This window comes from Chenopodium album, chromosome 4 (assembly GCF_948465745.1).
Source record: "Chenopodium album chromosome 4, dcCheAlbu1.1, whole genome shotgun sequence".
Lineage (NCBI taxonomy): Eukaryota > Viridiplantae > Streptophyta > Magnoliopsida > Caryophyllales > Amaranthaceae > Chenopodium > Chenopodium album.
This window is the reverse complement of record NC_137837.1, coordinates 18215260-18223875: the sequence shown is the minus strand read 5'-3', so window position 1 is coordinate 18223875 and position 8616 is coordinate 18215260. Positions and strand designations below refer to the sequence as shown.

General features: G+C 38.1%; 1 pseudogene across 1 annotated transcript; it reads right to left on the bottom strand.

Annotated features, from left to right (window-relative positions):
• Positions 1-1359: 1359 nt before the first annotated feature.
• LOC145628996 (histone-lysine N-methyltransferase, H3 lysine-9 specific SUVH1 pseudogene) lies at positions 1360-8196 on the bottom strand (annotated as a pseudogene). The gene is made up of 2 exons (XR_014111530.1): positions 5718-8196; positions 1360-1778 (listed from the first exon to the last, which is right to left on the bottom strand). The product of XR_014111530.1 is annotated as a histone-lysine N-methyltransferase, H3 lysine-9 specific SUVH1 pseudogene (transcript).
• Positions 8197-8616: the final 420 nt, after the last annotated feature.

The window sequence follows — 8616 nt, the reverse complement described above, 5'->3', positions numbered from 1 at the left end:
GGTAAGGTTTTTCGTAGGTAGGGGAGGTTGGTTTGTAGGTGGAGGTGGCCAACCGTTTACGTGGGTAGGGGAGGACGGTCGTTTACGTGGGTGGGGCTTTTGTGGTGGGTCAGTGAGGGGGGGTTTCGTGGGTCGGGTTTTATGTGTGGGTGCCCGATTTCAATGGAGGAGGTGGCTGAGTGTTTGGTTTTTATTTTTTTATTTTTTTTTATGAAGGTTTCACTGGCATTAATGGATTAATGGGAAAGAAAGGAAAGAGGAAAGGGGAATTAAGTTTTAATTTTTTTTTTATAAATAAAAATTATATATTTGGACGAATCACGAAAGGACATGTGTCAGTTAACCTATTTAAACGGTTACCAACAGGTTAAGGACCATTAAAAGAATATGACCCTTAAAGATGGGATTATTAAATAATAATCAATAGGTGGAATTATTATCTGCGAATCGGCCAAAGGTGGGATTATTATAATCAATTTTTCCTTTAAGAAAAATAAATAAATATTAGGGGTATGCTTCAACAAAATTTGGGTGTCTTTGCTTTATTTTGAGTCTTTGTTTCATACCACCCACTCCGTCCCATAATATAATTCCTGTTTTTCTATATTAGAGATTCAAAATGTTGTTCCTGTTTCTATTTCTTTATAATATGTAAAGACTATTATACCCTCACATTTTAAACTTTATTCTTGTATTTCCTAAATTACCATAGAATTTCGCACATGCTATGTACTTTTTTCCATTTTTTCTCTCTAACTTTTGTTTATAATTGTACTTTTCACTTTATTAATGTACTTTATTTACTTTTTATTCCTATTTCTTAAATACCGTGAAAAACACAAACATGAACTATATCATAGATTGGTGGGAGAACTTGATATTTCATATATATGATTTAAGAAGCAAAATCTTCAGTTCATCTAACGTGCAAGGTGCAACCAAGTCGCAAATCTAGGTTATGTCTCAAGATAGCAGAGATATAGATACAATGATATACTCGCAAGTAACCAGCTACCAGTGCCATAAGTTACATAGTGATTGACATACTAGTGATACTACTATTACTAGTATATGCTCTATATCTCATCAACTTACATCTCGGAGGTATAGTAAAACCCTTATTGCTATTGAAAATCACTCATTATCAATTTCCCAATCAGTAGCAGCACTCTTCAGATTCTTGCAAAATCCGAAAACACATGGAGTTTGTATTCATGATAGACCATGAAATTCATCCATCCACTTCTGTTTCAAGGCTTTCCACAACAAAGACAACCTCATATGCTAACAAACCAAGAACCCAAACACACCTGCTGACTGATATCTGATTCTTCGTCCAAATTCAAACAGCCAATCATATAGTCAAGAACAAAAGACAACAATAATTGAAAACAAAGTCAAAACACTGCATATTATCATAAAATCCCAAAAGCCCATCCGCCAAGGACGCATTTACAGTACAGGGAAAAAAAGTTCAGCTAAGATGACGGCCAAATATGGGCTTAATCAGAAAGCTAATAGGTTGCCAGGATATGAGCTACCGGCACCAACAAACTATAGCTACAGCTACATTACATAAACTAACATAATGATATACATATCTTCGACAAGAACTTCAAAAGCTACGACACTACAAACTAAACTACTCTGAGCAGGAAAGAGGATAGAAGTCAGGAAGCACATTGAGAATATCGGCAGCACAAAGCATTTGATGATGACAAAACTGAACCTCTGTCACAGCAGATAATTACATCCCAGTGAGTGGAGCTGCTTCCAACCTGTTAACGTGTAGTTGCAGAGTTATTGTGGGACATATCAAATGGAGAGTGATCAATAGAAGATCCGACATTAGACCAACAAAAAAAATGAATGCAGCTTTATCAAATTCACAGCTAGGTATCCATAAAAAAAATATTAGAAGTCTCATGTGGCAGGACACTGAATTCCCAAGGTATCGCTAGACTGCATTCTCCAATTTTAACCAAAAAACACATACCACATACAACTTTCAACAAACTGGCAATTGCATCAACAGCTACACAATTAAAATGACAAACAGCTTGTAAAAAGATAGGTGATTTTTAAGCCTGCAAGCCATGTTCATCTTTCAAAAATTAATATACTACTATAAGCCATGTATATTAAAGTAATCTTCAAGAAAATAGTCGATAAGTCAAAAGTTTTCATAATACATCACATTTTTTACATAAAATAATTATTGTTCAATAAGACAAATGCTTATCATCCCAGTGCAATAACTTAAATTAATGTGTTAAGGAAAGAATTCAGAAGGGAAAGCCTTTGTTTTTTGTTTTTTTGTTTTTTTTTTTTGGAGGAAAGTAAAACCTAAATTACTGGACCTATTATAGTATTTTAATAATTTAATATAAAGAACTTGAAAAAAAACGAGAGCTAAATTATGCAACATTAGTAACAGAGAAGAGTTATCATTGAGTGATAGCCTATCAAGGTAGTTTACAATAACCAACCCAACAGTTCAGGTGCGTAGAATCTACAACTAGATTCTGACTCCCAACTTACAAGTCCTTGCATCATCCCCATAATCAATTAAATGTGGTCTAAAAATTCTCTCCTTCTTTTGGGTCTTACAAATAACAAGGTCGTCAATATCTCTTTGAGATTTGCCTCAAAAGCAAAGAGTTAAGTGATCAAATTTGCCAAAAGCTTTTAAAACAACGAATGTATATATCTAACATGAGCACACAACAAACAGCTATGAGGCTATGAAACATATAGGACCCTGAAAATCGATATAGCTATTAAGAGGAAAGCAAGCATAATTACCTATAAGTTACCCAAACCAAAAATGAACTAACTAAATTCATCATCACTTTTCTTGCATATATAAATACACCAAAAAAAACCCACAGGATATACATCGTATTTAAATTTCCAGTAAGCTACACTTATTGCTCACCCTAACATGACCTTAATATTCACAAAACACAAAAGAAACTTCATAGGTCCAACTTCTGTCACAGTTACAAATACACTCAGCATTGGGCAAGAGTCAATATATGAAGTCAACATGGAAAAATGAGAGTTGAGCAATAACATTATGGAGAGAAGCAGTGAACATCACCATACGAGCTAAAATATGCCAACATTACAAATATATTTTGAGAAGAGGTTCCTCATCTGCACCGTGATGCCTTAGGCAAATAAAAATTAAATAAATAACATAGGGAACCGACCAATGACTGGGCAACACCTCACCAACCATCATGTGCTCAAGAACTAGATACCTAGGGGGGTAAAAGTAAAGCATCAACGGGCTTTTTGGTAAAGTATGATTCAAAAGCGGGGAAAGTAATTATACCCTTTGTTCTTCAGTTGATGCTTATGTTTTGGTTATCCCTTAAGGATTTTCAATTCCCCGAAAATTCTCTATAGGTTTGACAACCACCATAATCATCCTAAGTTCCTAACTCCCCCCTCCCTCCAAGATTCCACCTGCACCAACCTAAAGATTTCCAATTCCCCTAAAGTTCTAAACTTTTGACCATCAACATAGCCATCATAACCCCCCAAGCCACAGCAACTCCCCCGCCCCCCCCCCCCCCCCCCCCCCTTCTCTCCCAAGATTCCACCCACACCAACCTAAAGATTTTAAATACCCCTAAAGTCCTGAAGTTTTGACCATCAACATAGCAATCATAACCCCCCAACTACCCAAGCCACGGTGCTGGCTGCTCTCCACCACCAACCCAGCAGCCTCATAACGCGCCACCACTGGGTACCTTTCCGGCTACCGCCATCTCAACCAACAACCTCAGATAATATCCGCCCCAATATCACACTCCCTTTACTGTAACAATCAAACAGTAAATAAAGGCAGCATCTTTTTTATAACATTTTAGCTTCTGCAGAGATCCACAATAATTCGAAATTTCTCTTCAAAACAAACAAAATTGACCCCAAAAAATTCAGCTTTCAACTTAAAAGGGCAGAAAATAACATCAGAACCATCAAACCACAAAATGTAAGTTAGGACCATTGAAAACCACAAAGATACATACATAATCCAAAAACCCCGTGATATGACTTCACATTGCCATTTGACCAATTCAGAACATCAAAAGCAGCTTTAATGTGGCGATAGTTGAGAACCGGGAATGGAACAGCAGTATGGAGGTCTTAATTTAGATATGGTCATTAGGTGGTATGGCAGTGTAGCGATGGATAGGCATATAGTGGTGAATATTCTTGGTAGGGAAGAGATTATGGAGGATTTATTGGACTGAGAATACCGGAAAACAGAAAATAGAGATCGACAGGTTTCATTATAACTCATCTACTAAACATAACTATAGAATATTGAAACACTATCTCTTAGCCAGCAATATAAGAGAAATATCACAAGATTTTTCGTATCTTATTTTATCCCTTTTTTTTAAAATTCCACTCCTTACTCGGGTCATGGAGAAAACAGCCCTTAATCTACTCTTCAGAGAGACTTTCCTATTAAAGAGTAGTTGCCTAACAAAATCATAATAATTTCTTTCTTATACCTCATTGTTCCAAATCTGAACTGAGCCAAATAAGGTTCTGAATATTATTTAAATTCATTAGGCAATGCCCCTCCAAGGCAAAAAAAAAAAAAAAAAAAAAAAAACGTTCTGCCTTATCAAGATGGACGTACGGGCCATATTAGGTATTCCCAAACCCGAAGCAAAATGCCCCAGTACCCAACATGTTGATAGAAATAAATGTAAAAATAATTAAAAGTCCAAAGTCACTCCAAGACAGAAAAGTGAATAACGGAGCTGAAAAGAAAAGGGATGTTTGGTCAATTAGCTCAATGTCAACAAATTTGGAAAACAAGGCGTATCATATAGGGTAAACTGAAACCACAAGTTGTCCATGAACGTCCAAGTATTTTCCAGACCAAACCTTATGCACCATTGAATAACAACCTATATCCCCTCCATCAAATTGTCACACTAATAACCAAACACAAATTAAACTCTCAATACCTCAAATGTCAATATCACACTATCACTAAATTAACTGCTGAAATTTTTTGCCTCAATATCCACTGTTTACTTTTCATGTCTTCTTTCCCATGCTCCTTTCTTGTCACTAAGAAGCTTTCCCCCACTGCTTTACTAAGGATGTATTCTAAGAAATTAGAAAGTCACTAGCAGGTGTTAGGTAGGGGACAAAGCTATAGGGTCATAGTTCTTGGTGTATCAAATGCTAAAATGCATCATGCAAACACCTATAAAGAAACAGCCAAACCCCTGAAGGTGACTCTCAGAGCATTATCTACATTAGAATTTGGTGAGCACATTGACTTCAACATCAAATATACTTCAAAAATGGCATAATAACATTGACACTTCGCACAACAACAGCATCTGTATGAACAGTACTATCGAATAAAGGAAAGATCATGATCAAAGACTCAATTGAGAAGAATATAATCTCCCAATCTGTTCATTGTATCATCTAATCTTAGAATAGCCACAAACCATAGCTCTGCTGGAGGCCACAACACTCATAACAGATGTATTGGTGAAAGGAATAACAAACAGATTTAGTCTCTTTAAGTTGCTAAACAGCTTATGACCTAGATGATAGAACCGAGAAACGCTTTCCTATGGGTCCAACAACACAAGACTTTGTAATAGAACGAATTAATCTGATAGGACAATATAAATTTCTAGTACTTTATGGTAAAATGGCATGCATACCTGCAGTTAACACCATAAGAAGTGTCAACCAAAATAGCCTTTGCATTTTGGTGAGCCACAATAGCACCGCTTCCTCCTACTTTCGGACTGAGATATACCATAATCATAAGTGAGTTCAGTCATGGGAGGAATGTGTCGCATCGCATAGAATGCAATATGAATTTGGGACTCCCCATTCTGCTCATACACAATAGGCTGCCAGAAAACAGTAGGAGAACAGCTGTGGTTCATAAAACGAGAAACATTCCCAGAATCTTTGGCACTAATGATCAATGGAGCAGGAATGTCATAATCCTCACTCAATTCAGCCGTATCCTCGCCCACCAATGGAGGATCATAGTTCCACTTAAATGATTTATCGAATTCACGACTAGTATCGAAAACATAGTCACCACCATCACTACTTTCATCCCTATCATATTTGGCTTTGTCAATCACTTCACCAGCATATTCACAAATGAAAGTCCCAGATCGAATAGCATCCCAAGAGCGCAAGCCCCAACCTTTATCCTTAGTCTTAAAAACCTCCAGTCGCACCTTCAAACCACTCTGTGACACTCTGTTCTTGCAATTAGGAAAGCATGGACACGACGGTCCACACTCGTAAACAAGCGGTTTCCTGCTCACAAACACCCCATTCGTAGTATACGGGAAATCACCGCCATTCTTACGAATACAAGAGCAGTTAAGATCACCTGCAGCACAAGCACTATGGCAATTACACCCATAAGTAGGCTCAGACAAGTTAAGGGACTTTGTATACTTAACTGAGCGTAGATAGGTGAAGTAAGGAGGCCCTTTTTCGTTGTCGAAATCATTAACAAGCGATACAGGCAGACTTTCAGCGCCTGAAGTAAGGTCAGGAAGAATCAAACCCGGCCTCGACGACACACTTTCTTTCCATTTCAAAATAGATTGCCAAACTCCAAAACCTGGAGACTGCCCAGGTATCCTGACCATCCTATACTTGAAAAGATTAGCACCCGATTTCGCCTTCTCAATCCAAGACTCCTGAATAGTATAAAGCCCATCATAAACATATATCTTCATGGAAGGATTCGAAGTATCCCTGATACCTCTAATCACCCTAATTTGATTCCCTCGTCGAGAACTCTTATCCAAAGCAAGATTCCCCCTTTCTAGCTTCTGATCAGAAGCTGCTTTACCGCTGTTATTGTAATTCCCACCACCATGACCTGAGTAAACCAAAACATCCTGATCTTCAGCATCATCGTCGTATCCGCCAGACGACACAATGCTGACAGCAAGTGGTTCATCTTCAGCATCAGTCTTAACAGTCATGTAATCAATACCAGCCATTGAAGGTGCATGCAACCCCACAACACAAAGTTCCATTCGGAAAAAGAAAATGTCACCAATCTCAAGCCCAGGAACAGCACCAATTCTCTTCCTACTATTAGTCCTAAACCCAGCAGTCATCAAAATATTACCAGCTTTCAAATCAGCACGCTTAATCAACCCCGTCGACGCCTCCTTCGAATCCTCAAGCTGGCTTAACCGCCTCCGAACACCATCAAACTTCATAATAACATAATTAACAACTTCCCTGTTACCATCCTCCCTTTGCACTTGAGGCAAACCAACCACATTTGCCAAATTCGGCTTCCGGATACCACCAGAAGCAGCAGCATTCTCCATCTTTCTAGCCTTCCTCCGAGCAGCCGCCTCAGCAGGGGACAGACCCTTAGTACTAGCTGCCCGTTTCTTGCTCCCAGACGCGGTACCAACACCGCCATCTCCGAAATTTATATCCCTCGAAGCCTCCATAGAAGACCCCGTATCGCCATTCGAAAAATGACCACCCACTTGAGGAGTCCCAAATGACCTCAACGGCACCGCGGCAGCAGGGGTGGCATAACCACCAGCACCATCCTGGTTCCTCGCCTCGCCCGCGGCTTGACTACCGGGTGGACCCATGCTAAACGGGTAAAAGGGGGTGAACCCAGATGGGAAAGGACCAAAAGGGGATGAACAAACAAAAGGAGGAGCTTGAGGTGGGTTCGGAAACATGGGTACCAAAGTTCTCAAGGGTTTCACATCTAAAACCCTTGATTTATCGAATGAAGGTTGAGATTGTGTGCTTGGACCAGAAACACCGTCCATCTTTAACAATTAAATTCGAGATTTTACTAGATTAAATTACAATGGAAAACAAAGGGGTTAGAGTATAATTTACAGCGAATTACAAAAAGGAGATAAACCCATTTGAAGATCCATTGATTCGAAAAGGAATTTGGATCGAAGCTGGTGATTTGGCTTCAGGCCAATCAGTCATGCAAAATCAGATCTAGGGTTTATATGAGAAGAGAATTGGGGAAATGGGGATTTTTGTAGAGAGAAATATATTGGGAATTGTAAAGAAGATGAATGAAGGAAATTGAGTGTGGAATTTGAGAAATGGAGAGAGAAAATCGCCGGAGAGAGAAGGGCCGGAAATCGGTGACTGGGGAAAGTGATTTGTGAGAAGAAAGGAGGAAAGGGAGGAAATAATAACGATTTAAGATAGTAAAGCAAGTACATTAGAATAATTAGATAAATCTACTGTATCAATCGATCTATCTACTCCCTTTTTTTTTCCTATGTAACTGATTTTTTTTTTTTTTTTGAAAGAATGTAATTGACTTTACTAAGTTGTGTCATTATTTTTAATATTACACTAGTTTTGTATCATGTTGTACGGGTTATTTATTGAATTTTAAAATAAATTTTTAATCTAAATATCAAATTTAAAATAGGAAAATTTGATTTAAATAATTCAACCTTTGACGTATTTAGTTTTAATAATCCAACCTTTTGATTATTCTACAATAATCCAAGCTTTGGGGGTGTTCTTTTTTATTAGGCCAAACAGGTCACCTAATCTAAAACAACAGGTCAC